This window comes from Stegostoma tigrinum, unplaced genomic scaffold (assembly GCF_030684315.1).
Source record: "Stegostoma tigrinum isolate sSteTig4 unplaced genomic scaffold, sSteTig4.hap1 scaffold_66, whole genome shotgun sequence".
Taxonomy (NCBI): domain Eukaryota; kingdom Metazoa; phylum Chordata; class Chondrichthyes; order Orectolobiformes; family Stegostomatidae; genus Stegostoma; species Stegostoma tigrinum.
This window is the reverse complement of record NW_026728600.1, coordinates 2,452,990-2,466,567: the sequence shown is the minus strand read 5'-3', so window position 1 is coordinate 2,466,567 and position 13,578 is coordinate 2,452,990. Positions and strand designations below refer to the sequence as shown.

General features: G+C 46.6%; 1 pseudogene; it reads left to right on the top strand.

Moving 5' to 3' along the window:
- Positions 1 to 3,583: 3,583 nt before the first annotated feature.
- Positions 3,584 to 3,758, top strand: LOC132209103 (U2 spliceosomal RNA; annotated as a pseudogene).
- The last annotated feature ends 9,820 nt before the right edge of the window (positions 3,759 to 13,578 follow it).

Here is a 13,578-nt window from a genome sequence, read left to right as displayed (position 1 = left end):
CGCACCTCAGCAGGTACAGGAAATGGTCGGGAGCCTGGACCTGTGGGCCTTCGATCTGGTTGGGGAGTAATGACTGTCACTCCTCGGGCCTGGCTATTCTGCTGCGGGGGCGCAACTTCACCATCTCTCAAGTTCAGGAGGTGGTGGGGGCGGCGCCTCCTAGTGGCTGATGTCACCTACAGGAACGGTTCCCTGAGGCTGATCACCATGTAGGTTCCAGCGGTATGGAGTGAGCAGTTGGCCGTCCTGCAGCACCTTCCACCCCTGCTGGCGACGTCCGCGCCGGTCATCCTAGGTGGAGACTTCAACTGCATCATCAATGCAGATGAAGATCCGGCGTGGGGACAGCAGGTGGGGGGAGTAAGCTGGGCGCCACGTCCAGATTCCTGATGGTCACGGTGAAGGACGCCAAGCTGCTCGACGTCTTCTGCATCCCTGCAGATGGAGCGCAGTGGAGACACGCCTGGTCGCGGCCAGACGGGTCTGTCAGCTCAAGTATAGACTTCCTGTTTGTGTCGCAGGTGTTCTCGGTCACGTCCACCGGCGTCGAGCCGGTGTTCTTCTCTGACCACTGCCTCCTGCTGGCCGACTGTCACTTACAGGACGACCAGCAGGCCGGCAAGGGGACATGGAAGCTCAACACAACTCTGTTGACCCCAGAGAATGTCGAGGAGCTCAAGAGGGAGTATGCTGGCTGGAGAACCGTGAAACCCCTCTTTGAGTCTCTGGGCGACTGGTGGGAGATGGTGAAGGAGAACATCAAGGGGTTCTTTGTCCTCAAGGGTGTTCGGAAGGCGAGAGAGAGGCAGGGAAAGCTGTCGCGACTCCAGAAAAGGATGCAGAACCTGCTCCTTCTGCAGTCGATGGGGGTCGATGTCACGAAGGCCTCCGTGAGGTGAGGGGGCAGCAAGCCTCCCTCTTCATCGCGGAGGCCTCCAGGATAATCTTCCGGTCCAGGGTCCGCTCTGTGGAGCACGATAAGACGTGCTTGCGTTTCTTCTTTCAGAAGGTGCACAAAGAGATCTCTGTGCTCAGCCGGCTGAAGGAGGACGACGGCTCAGTGACGTCATCTCGGCCTGACATTTTGAGGATCGGCAGATCCTTCTATGCCGGACTGTACAACGCAAAGCCTACGGACAGCACGGCCTCCGAGTCATTCCTGTCATTTATCACGGAGGTCTTAGACGACGGCACAAGGGAGTGGCTGGACCGGCCGACATCCCTGGACGAGCTGACCAGAGCCCTCAAGTCCTTGGAGAGGAATTACAATCCCGGGAGCGACGGGATAAGACCGTTCAAGCTGTATTCCGCTCTGTGGGACCTGGTCAGCCAGGACCTGCTGGAGGTGTACGATAGTGCACTTCAGGCAGAGGAAATGTGCAAGTCCATTAGGAAGGGCATCATCACCCTCATTTACAAGAGGAAGGGGGAGAGGGAACAAATTAAGAATTGGCGTCTCATTTCACTATTGTACGTGGACTACAAAATCCTGGCCAAGGTCATAGCCAACCGGGTCAGGTCTGTCCTGGAGTCGGTGATTCACCCTGACCAAACGTGTGCTGTGCCAGGCAGGAAGATAGCTGAGAGCCTCGCGCTCATCAGGGATACGATCGCCTACGTGGAGGACAGGCGGGTGGACACCAGCCTCGTTAGCCTGGACCAGGAGAAGGCCCTCGACAGGGTCTCCCATGCTTACATGAGGGACATCCTCTCCAAATTGGGGTTCGGGGAGGGCATCCGCAAATGGTTCCGACTGCTCTTCACCAACATTGTTAGCGCAGTCTCGATCAATGGGTAGGAATCGGACAGTTTTCCCGTCAGATCTGGAGTCAGGCAGGGCTGCCCGCTCTCTCCTGCCTTGTTCGTGTGCTGTATGAAGCCCTTTGCCACATCCATCAGGAAGAAGTGAGCCTGAAGGGCGTGACTATCCCAGGCAGTGGAGGCCTTCAGGTCAAGACCTCCTTGTACATGGACGATGTCACCGTCTTCTGCACTGATCGTCGGTCGGTGAGTAGGCTGTTGGACATCTGCAGCCAGTTTGAACTGGCCTCGGGTGCCAAAGTCAATAGGGATGAGAGCGAGGCCATGTTCTTTGGGAACTGGGACGACCGCTCCTTCATCCCCTTCACCGTCAGGACAGACTATCTGAAGGTGCTGGGTGTTTGGTTCAGTGGAGCTGGGGCGTGCACTAAGACTTGGGAGGAGCATATCTCCAAACTGAAGCAGAAGCTGGGCAGGTGGACGATCCGGTCCCTCTGGATCGCGGGTAAAAACCTGGTTGTCAGGTGCGAGGGGCTTTCGGTACTGTTGTATGTGGCCCAGGCCTGGCCTATCTCCTGGACCTGCGCACTGTGGTCACCCGGGCTATCTTCCACTTCATTTGGGGGGGGTCGATGATGGACCGGGTCTGCAGGGACACCATGTGCAAAGACCTTGAAAATGGGGGAAAGGATGTACCGAACGCCACCCTCGCCCTGATGGCTACCTTTGTGTGCGGCTGCATCAAGCTGTGTGTAGATCCTCAGTACGCAAACACCAAGTGTCACTACTTACTGAGGTTCTACCTGTCCCCGGTGTTGTGAAGGACGGGCTTGGCCTCATTGCTGCGGAATGCTCTGAGTAGTTGGACTGTCCCGTACCATCTGTCCTTTGTGGAGAAATTTTTGAAGGGAAACACCTTTGACCACAAGGCCGTCAGGCACTGCTCAGCACGTAGTATCCTTGAGATACTTCAGCGAAAAGGAGAGGGTGGATCCCATCGTGTGGCTCTCCCCGCAGACTGCCGCAGTCGTTTGGCAGAATGCCTCATTGCCAGAACTTTCAAACAAGCACAAGGACATTGCTTGGCTGGTGGTGAGAGGGCCTCTGCCAGTGAGATCCTGTATGCATGCCCGGAATTTCTGCGCCACCGCACGCTGTCCTCGAGGCGGCCGCGGCGGGGGTCGGGGGGCGCGTGGTAACAAGACTGTCAATCACCTCCTTCTGGAGTGTCCCTCTGCGCAGAAGGTCTGGCGGGGGATGCAGTGGTAGTTGTCGAGGTTTGTCCCGAGCAGCTCCGAGATACGGGACTCCGTGCTCTACGGGCTGTTTCCCGGGACGCAGACCGAGACCAACATCAACTGTGCCTGGAGGACAATCAATGCGGTGAAAGACTCTCTTTGGTCTGCCCACAACTTGCTGGTCTTCCAGCTGAAAGAACTGACCCCGACCGCGTTTTGCAGACTGGCGCACTCCAAGGTTCAGAACTATGTGCTGAGGGACACACTAAATCTTGGGGCAGCTGCCGCCAAGGCACGGTGGGGAAAGACAACCGTATGAAACCCCTCGTCCAGAATAGAAACAAGGGCCCGATCTGATAACTGGGCCCAGCTGGCGCCTTCCCCAACTGGTCAGGGAGGCTAACGGGTACTGTGCGGGGAGACGACTGCCAGGGTATTTTTCTTTTTTTGTTTTGCTTTTGCTTTATTTTGTTTTTTTTTTCCTTTAGTTGGTGTACATACCCCCCGGGGCAACAAGGAGCAGCTTACATGATTGGGTAGGTGTATAAATATGTTTTATTTTTTGTACATCTTATGAATGAAGTATATTTTTTCAAATAAAAAAAATCTGTTCTTATCAGCTTTAATATCTGACATGTCCGTTACTTAAGGACCCTATGTTAAACTGATTTTTAGAGCAGGGATTGCAACAGGGGCTTGCTCCATCCTCTCCACGCATCATCCTGGTATTGCAGTGTTTCCAGGAATGGTGCAATCTCAGTAAACCAAGTTTAAAAAACAGCCTGATCAACACTTTAAGAAGGGTGTCTCGGCCTGAGACATCAGACTTCCTGTTCCTTCAGTTCTACTTGGCCTGTTATCTCAGATTCTCCACCATCTGCTCAACACTCTGGAACCATAGCAGCCCTTCAGCCCAACAAGTCCACACCAAACCTCAGAGCATCCCAGCCCAACCTGTCACCCACCTGAACTACCTCTCCCTAAACACTACAGGCAATTTAACATGGCTAATCCACCTAACCTGCACATCTTTGGACTGTGGGAGCACTTTGAGAAAACCCACAGACACAGGGAGAATGTTCAAACTCCACACAGGCAGTCAGTCACCCACGGCTGGAATCAAACACGTGTCCTGGTGCTGCCACCAAAGTGCTTTCTCTCAGTCCTCTCACCCAACTGCCTCCAACTATGCTTGTTCCAAGGTACCTGTTAATCTCTCCTTTTCTGCATGTTCAGCACTTGCTGTGAACGTTAGTGCCTCATCCCTGGTACATGCCGCATCTTCCCACCAACACCATCCCTGAAAATCCACACATGGCATCAGAAGTAAAAGAAAATAGCCTGCCAACACTACCTCATTACAAATAGCATTTCAGAATTTCAAAAAAAATGAAGCTATCGAAGTATTCACTCGTTTTGACTCCGATGACGATGACTTGAGATGTATTGAACTAGAGATTTTGGAAACACTGAGCCAGGAAACGATATGGTGTATACAAACGCACATTTTTCATTTGAGTACAACAGCAACCAATCAAACAAGTGTGCATGTGACTGCTTCATTTTTCACAAGTCAAGGCCTGTGAGTTTAATCAGATTACCACTTCTTACATTAGCCAGACCAAGAGATATTTTCAAATCGGCAAAGTGAGCCAGAAGTTAAATAAAAATGCTACATCAAGATGCAGAATTGCCTGTCCACAAAGTATATTCTTGCTGTCAGAACTCTACAAGTTTTTCAGCACCTGAGATGTGTTCTGCCACAGTATCTCTGCCTTTGCATGGCATTTTTGCACTTTGACGTCTCAACTAGAACCTAATGTCTCACGGTGCTCCTGTCTTGCCTGGTGTTTATCACAGGCATAAACCAGGCAGCTTAGCATTGTTATTACCAGCAGTCAGTCAAGGGCTGGTCAGCAGCTGTGTCAACAAACTCATGTTTCGACCAAATGGTCACGTCGCAAAGTCTCAGGGAAACAGTTCTCAGTCAGGGCAAGTGAGACAAGATTCAGTCAGGAGATCCTGACACAGCATGTCCAAGGAATCATTCAATATCAGCCATTTGGGGCAAACAGGATCAGGGGATCTGTATCACTACAGTACAGAGAGGTGGCCACACTCACCACTAATTACATTCTCAAAATGCTCCAGTAGATTTGTTGAGCCTGAATTATGATCATCAATCCAAGCTGGCCCTGTCTATTCCTGCCATGGGGGGTCAGTTTGATGAAATTCTCAAGGTGTTCGGGACGTTCAAGTCCATAGCTCCCTGAAATAGCAACACAAGTGGATAAGACGGTGAAGAATTTCACTTCCATGGTACACAGCTTCAGGATCTGGTCAACTTTGATATCTGGCTCATAAGTGAGATGAGGTTTTTTTTCCAAACACATCAAAGCATGCATTGTTCCTACGAGAACAACTGTGGTTCCATTCGTGCATTTTTTTTTTGTTTCAACCATGAAAAGGCCACAACTTTATCAAAAGTGAAAGTGACCATCAACCAGTTTGAACTGTCGGTTGTCAAATAAATTAAGACAGAGATAAACGTATTTGCAGGAGTTTTTTTATAAATTAATTTTTAAAAATTCATTCATGGGATCTTGATATCCCTGGATAAGAGTGGCAGTTTCCTTCCCTAAAAGACATAGGTTTTTCCAACAATGAAAACGGATTTACAGTCATCATTAGATTCTTATTTCAGATTTTTTTGTTTAAACTCAAATTCTACCATCTGGAATGGTGGGTTTCAAACCTAGGTCCCCAGACCGTTATCTCAGTCTCTGCGGAGTAATGGACAGAAGAATAAATAGAAAATAAACCAAGACATTGTGTGATATCTAGTGTATATGTATTCATCATGAGATCCATCACTGCTATGGACAACCGGTAAGGATCTGAGGAGACTGCATTTCCCCCAGACGGTCACAATGGTCACCAGGTTTCATAGCTGATTGGGAAAATGCAATCAGGGATTATAGTACAGGACACATCCCAATCTTTTGTTTCGACTTAAATCTTTCATTTTGTGGATAGAAATCAAAAAGGAAAGATTGCATTGTTTCCAATAAACAAATATCTATTAAAATTTGAAACAAGTCTGTGGAGAGCAATAGAATCTGTAATTGTAAAGGTGTACAGACATATTGACCAGGCATAACTAACAAATAAAGGGCCATCGAGATCAGCATAGAATTCCTACAGCGTGGAAAACGGCCATTCAGTCCATTGAGTCCACACAAACCCTCCAAAGAACATCCCACCCAGTCTCACACCCTACTCTGTCCTTGCATTTTGCACACGTGACACTATGAGCAATTTAGCACAGTCAATCTACACAATTTGCATATTTTTTGGACTGTGGAAGGAAACTGGAGCACCTGGAGGAAACCCACGCAGGCAGGGTATGGGTAAGACACTCTTCATAAGTTCAGTGTGGACTTGATGGGCTAAGTGGTCTGCTTCCACACCGGAAGGATCCTATGGTCTCCAGGAACAAGCCCAAAAAACATGGTTTGGATATAGCTTACAGCAGAATCAAAAACCAACTTAACAGTTACTCAGAAATTTGCTGCAAGTTAACCAGTCCTGATGAACCAGGAAATCCCTTTTCACACACCGTGCGGGTGGATAGTCTTTTGTCAGTGTGAATGTGTCGATGTGTCATGACAACGTGACTATTTCCAAGCTCCACCTTACAGATACACAATTGATATTAACATTTTATCCACAATACCAGTACCTTTAATTGAGCAGGGATCAGTAACATCAGTACAAACAGCCCAAAACCATGGTTCATTTGATAGTGAGAGTGACAGCAAAATCCTTCAACTGTGCTTCTTTGTGAACTCACTAGTGTGTTAACAGTTTGGATGACTAAGTGAATGCTTTCCCACATTTAGAGCAGGTGAATGGTCTCTCCCCAGTGTCACTGAGCTGGTGGAAGGACATTTCAGATGAATCTTCACAGATCATGTGCATTTCTCCCCACTGTGAGAGTTGCTTTTTCCTTCAGTGTTCAAAATCCTGAGGTAGTTGAGTTGTGATAAACAAAGTGACTGTCAGATCTGGATGTGTTCCTGTTTGAATTCTCCAACTGTAGACTAAGCTTTCAAACAGAAAGCGAGTGCAGTGAGCGAGGAACCAGAAGAACACACAGACTGTGAAACTGAGAAATCCTCTGGACATTTGTGGAGTGATACTTGGGGAATATGCTGGATTATCATTAGAACAAATTCATAAATAAATATCCTCCAGGTAAGGGATCCAGTCAGTGTTTGCACAAAACTCCTGAAAGAGAGGTGGGAGAGCCAGGGAGGAAGGACAGGTTTTGTATAGATCTGTAACTCAGTCTTTCAGAGGGATCGAAAGACTAAGAACAGTGCAGAAGTAAAATTGTGGAAATCTGAAATGAAAACAAAAATGCTTATTCAGAGTTGTACACCACGAAACAATCCCTTTGGTCCCAGTTGTCCATGCTGACCAGATATCCCGAATTAATCTAATCCCATTTGCAAGCATTTGACCTATATTCCTCAAAACATGCCCATCCAGATGCCTCTTAAATGTCATAATTGTCCCAGCTTCCACCAGTTCCTCTAGCAGGTCATTCTACACAGGCACCACCCACTTTCCCTTTTAGAAAAAAACTTTCCCTCACAGCTTAAACTGGCTACTCACCCTATGCCCACCATAATTTTATTAACTTCTATAAGGTCACCTCTCAGCCTTCAATGTTCCAGGGAAAACAGCCCCAGCGTATTCAGCCTCTCCCTGCAGCTCAAAATTTCCAACTCTTGCAACATCCTTGTAAATCTTTTCTGCACCCTGCCAAGTTTAACAGCATCATTCCGATAGCAGGGAGACCAGAACTGAACAGTATTCCAAAAGCAGCATAATCAATGTCTTGTTCAACCTATAGCATGACCTCCCAACTCCTACACTCAATGCACTGACCAATAAATGCCAGCACAGCAAATATCATCTTCACTACCTTCTGTACCTACAATCCACCTTCAAGGAACTGTGCACCCGCACCCCAAGGAGTCTCTGTTGCATAACAGTCCCCAGGGCCTCATCATTAACTGTTTAAGCCCTGCCCTAATTTTCATTACCATAATGCAATATCTCGCATTTATCCAAACTAAACTGATTTCTGGCACTCCTTGGCCCATCGACCCATCTGATTAAGTTCCCATTGTACTTGGAGGCAAACTTCTTTGCTGTTTACTACACCAACAATTTGCGTCATCTGCACACTTACTAACCATTCCTCCAATATTCATTCCACATGATTTGTATCAATGACAAAAAGCAGTGGACCTAGCACCGATCCTTGCAGCACACTGCTGTTCATAGTCCTCCAGACTGAAAAAATAGACACCCACCCCCAACCCCAACCATGATCTTGCCTCCTACTTTCATGCCAATTTTTTTTTCAAATAGCTAACTCTCCCTGGATTCCATTTGATCTAATCTTGCCAACCAGTCTGTCATGCGGAGCTTTGGTGAATGCCTTGCCGACGTCCATGTAGACAATGTCCACTGCTTTGCCTTCTTCATCACTTCTTCAAAAATCTCAGTCAAGTTAGTGAGACAGGAACCCCCACTCACAAAGCCATGTTGACTATCCCTAATGAGTCTTTGCTTCTCTAAACACATGCAAATCCAGTCCCTCAGAATCCCCTCCAGCAATTTACCCAACACTGACATCAGGCTCAACGGTCGATGGTCCTCCGGCTTTTCCTTAAAGAATGGCACCACATTAGCCACCCGGCCTTCTGGCACTTCACCAGTGTCTATCAGTGATGCAAATATCTCAGCAAGGGACCCAGCGGTAGTACATGTTCCAGGACATCAAAAGGGAAATGCCCTGAAGCCTCACCACCCTCTCTATTTGTGGTCAGGTGCCAGGGACCGATCCACCTTTATGCAGTTTAAGACGTACAGCACCTAGACCTCTGTAATATGGACACTTTTCACGACTCATTATTTATGTCTCCAAGCTCTCTAGCTTCCATATCCTTCTCTGCAGTCAATAGTCATGTGAAATATTTATTTACTATCTCAGCCTCTTGTCTTTTTTTAAAAGATGTCTTTCTCCTCTCATCTTACAGTGTCCCCTTGTCTTGAAATCGCCCAACCCTCGGGAAAAAAGCCCTTAATAGCAACATAATCTGTGCCCTCATGATTTTAAAAACCTCTGTAAGGTCACCCTTTAACCTCCTATGCCCCGGTGAGAAAAGTCCTAGCTTTGGCAGTCTATTTTAATACAACTTATTAACCACCCTGTCTACCTGTCTCCATAAACTTCAAAAGTAGTATGTACCTGAATCTCCGCATTACTCTGTTCCACAACACTATCCTGGGTGCAACCATCAATTGTGTACATCCTACACTTGTTCATTTTACCAAAATACAATATCTCACATTTATTCAAATTGAACTTCATCCTCTACTCCTCAACCCATTGAGCCAATTGATCAAGATCTTGCTGTCATCTTAGATAACCTTCACTAACCACTATAAACACCATTTCTAGCATCATCTGCAAACTTATTAATTTTGTCCCTTAAATTCTCTTCCAAATCATTTATGTTAACGAGAAACAAAGAAGTGGACCCTGTACCGATTGCTGTGGAACACAGCTGGTCACAGAACTCCACTCTGAAAAATCCTCCAGCACCACGGTCTCTCCTACAACTCAGCCAATTTTGCTTCCAATTAACAAGCTCTTTGTGAATCACATGATCTAACTTTACTCATCAGTCTACCATGTGGAACCCTGTCAAAGGCTTCACTCTCATTCCAGAGGTGCTGCAAATCTGACCCAATTCCCCTGCCATTTGTCCAACGCCCTCTTGATCATGCCTTAAAAGTTAATCCCAACTCTCTTTTGATCAGAACTGCTAAATCTGCATCCAGCTGCCATTCAGACTGTTCCAGATCCTGGGAACTTGCTGAGTCAAGTAATCTTCACATTTTCACCCTGCATTATTTGCCAATTATCTGAGTGTTGTATTCTGTGGTTACCAACGTTGACGCTGTTAATAATTTTTCTCTCTCTGCAAACTAATATCCTGGAAACAAATCTACAACTCAACAAAATCATTGCTAATTAGCCCCAAGGAGAATTATCTCAGCTTCTTCCAGCTCTCTCCAACCAGAAACCCATAATTTTAGTCTACTTATGGGATGTGGCCTTTGCTGCACAGACTAATATTGATTGCCCATTTTTATTTGATTTGGAGAAAGTGTTGTTGAACCACTTCCTGTAACTGCTGCACTCCATGTGCTGTGTACTCCACTGTGCTGTTTAAGACGATAACCTGCCCTGAGGCCTCACCACCCTCTCTATTGCAGGAATCATATCGCAAACCTCACCACCCTCCCTATCATGAGAATGACCCTCATGCCTCACTCCTTGCACTACTGCAGCCATCACCTCGAGCCTCACCACCCTCCACATTGCTGAAATCCCTCTCCAGCCTCACGACCTGCCTATCGTTGGAATCCCTCTCTAGCCTCAAAACTCTCACCATCTCTGTAGATTCCTCCAGTCTCACAAACCTCACCTCTAATCTCCTCCAGTTTCAAGGTGAGAGGGGAAAGTTTAAGGGGGATATGTGTGGTAAATTCTTTACACAGCAGGTGGAGTGTGCCTGGAACACATTGCCAGCGAAGGTGGTAGAGGTGGGCACGACCGCGTCATTTAAGATGTCTCTAGACAGATACACGAATGGGCAGGGAGCAGAGGGATACAGATCATTGGAAAATAGGTGACAGGTTCGGATAGAGGATCTGGATTGGCACAGGCTTAGAGGGCTGAAAGGCCTGTTCCTGTGCTGTAATTTTCTTCGTTCTTTGTTCAACACCCTCCTGTCTCTGTAAATTCCTCCAGCCCATATAAACTTCCTCAGCGCTGTAATTGTCTTCACCCTCACAAACCTCCCTTTGTTTGGCATCTAATCCAGCCTCACAATCCTCACCATTTCTGTAACCTCCTCCAACCTCACTTTTCCCGACTTTTGAAATCTTCTCCAGTCTCAGAAACCTTCCTGTCTCTAATATTCTCCAGCCTCACAAATCTCAATATGTCCCTTCCTCTAATACAGTCCTAATGATGATGCCCCATTTTTATTCCTCCACTTGATGGTGGCACTTGCAATTTCCTGGGATTCAAGCTCCAGAATTTCCTGGTAAACCACTTCATCTTTGTACCTCACTTTTCTCCAGAAAACACTGAGCAATCATGAGTCATTCATTCTAATATCTCATTTTCTGAAATGGCTTGAAATATTGCTGGGCATCTTTCTACGTGAACTGCCTCGGAGGTCTACAGTCCAGAAAAAGGCTTTGTGGCCCATCCAGCCTGTGCCAGTTAAAAACCACAACCTAACTATTCTAATCTAATTTTCCAGCACTTGGCCCTTAGACTTCTCTGCGTTGGCATCACAAGTGGGCATCTAAATATGCCTTAAACGCTATGAGGATCGCTGTGCCCACCACCCTCACAGACAGTGAGGTTCAGTGCCATTGTCACAGAATGATGACATCACAGACAGGAGCAGAGACGAGCTGAGTCTGTGCAAACCAAAGATCCCCCACACACTGTGAAGGACGGGAGGGTCCCTGATAGGGGGCGGAGGAGATTTAACAGAATGGTTTGTAGCGAGAGGGTTTTTAGTTGCATGGTTAGGGCTTTTTTTTTAAAACATTATTCTTTCATGTGACTTGGGCATTGCTGGTACATATTGAGAATATCCATCTCCAATAGATGAGCTCTCCTTCTCAACTTCTCCCCTTACCTGGGGTGTGGTAATCTTCAGGTTAAACCAGCCCGATGGTCAGGTAGGACTGCAGTGACTTTACCTTTGGCACAATGATGCCACTTTGCCTCGGTGGTGTAGAGGGGAACGTTGAATGTGGTGGATTGCACACCACTCTGACACAGTGCTTCATCTGGAGGATGTTCACTTTCGTTCACATTATCAGGGCTGCACTGATGCAGGGAAGTGGAAAATGTTTCAACACAAGCCGGATGAGTGCCTTATCGACAGCAAACAAACAGTCAGTCATTGGGGGATCAGGTGTTTGGGGAAACTGAGATTATTCTCCTTGTAACAAAGTATTTTGAGGGAACCTTTGACAGATGTTTACAAGAGATTTACATTACGATGATAAAACGTACACCCACTCATCAACTGACCAGACAAATGATTACAGGACATATATTGAAAGTTTAAGGGATGATCTATTGAGAGAATGGGGTGATTTAAAAGAGAAATTTTACGTGGCAAATGGGAAATGAGCAGGAACACAATACTCACATAATGCGAATATCCAGGTCCTGATGAATTGAGTAATTCTGTCAGAGTTTGGTGTTACAATTATTGAGATTCCCACCTGAAAGTCCACTTGTAATATACTGCAACGCAAATTCATAAAATCCATCAGTCAGTCCGGTTAGAAATTCACAACATCCCCTCCTCCTGGCCGAGGATAACTGTGCATTGTTCCTGCTACACATTATCCCTTGTGGGGTTCAGCAGTTGATTCAGGGGGAAATCTATTTGGGTTTCTAGGAGTGTCCACCTTGGGGCTTCATGTCACTAAACAGATCAGCAGGTCTTTGACACATGGCAAAGAATGCCCGAGAGTTATTGAGATGCAGGCAGCAGGATTCGCTTCCTTTTCTTTCCTTCTGTGCTGCTGCATTGCCACAATGAGATATTGGGCCGGAAAAGCTGGTGCAGCTTGATGGACAAGTTGTCTCGATTCTGAGCAATGGACAGTAAGCTTCTGGTCATTCGAAAGAATGCCCCTTAAAAAGATAGCAATTACATATGCGCCATGTTGCCCAGTGCTCCCAACAAAAAGAATGAGGGAGGATCTCATAAAAAAAGGGGATAACAGTCAGGTTCCACGAGGGTTGCAGTTTATGGAGAGATATTGATAATGGGCGACAAGTTGGCAAATGGAGTACAAATGTGGGAAAATGTGAAGTTGTTCATTTGAGGAGACAACCAAAGAATACAGTGTTATTTAAAAGGTAAAATCTGTGGAAAACTGTAACACAACGGGACTCAGGAATAATTGTGCAGGAAACACAAAGCGAGCACATAGTTGCAACAGGTAATCCGGGAGGGTAATGGGATGTTATCCCTTATGTCAAGGTGTTTGTAGTATAAGAGTTTGGAATACAAGTCTTAGGACAAATGTAAAAATTGCTGGCAAGACAACATCTGGAGGAATGCGAGCAGCTTTTTTGTTCCACTTATTCGAGCAAGTACATCACTTCACTGGAGGCATTTCAGAGAAGATGGACGAGCATGATCAGTGGTTTGGAGGGACTATCATTTAAGCTAAGACTAAACAGGCCTGGAATCTACTATTTAGATTATTGAAGATGGAGAGACGAGCTAATTAAAAATATAGGATTCTTAAGTGGGTTTACAGGATAAATGCTGAGGTGATATTTCCCATCGTGGGATCAGATTCCGGATCAGACAAACAATAGAGGGTTCTCTTTTGGAATCGTCAAGTTGAAGGCAACACAGGCATGGGTGAGGGGTTTCGG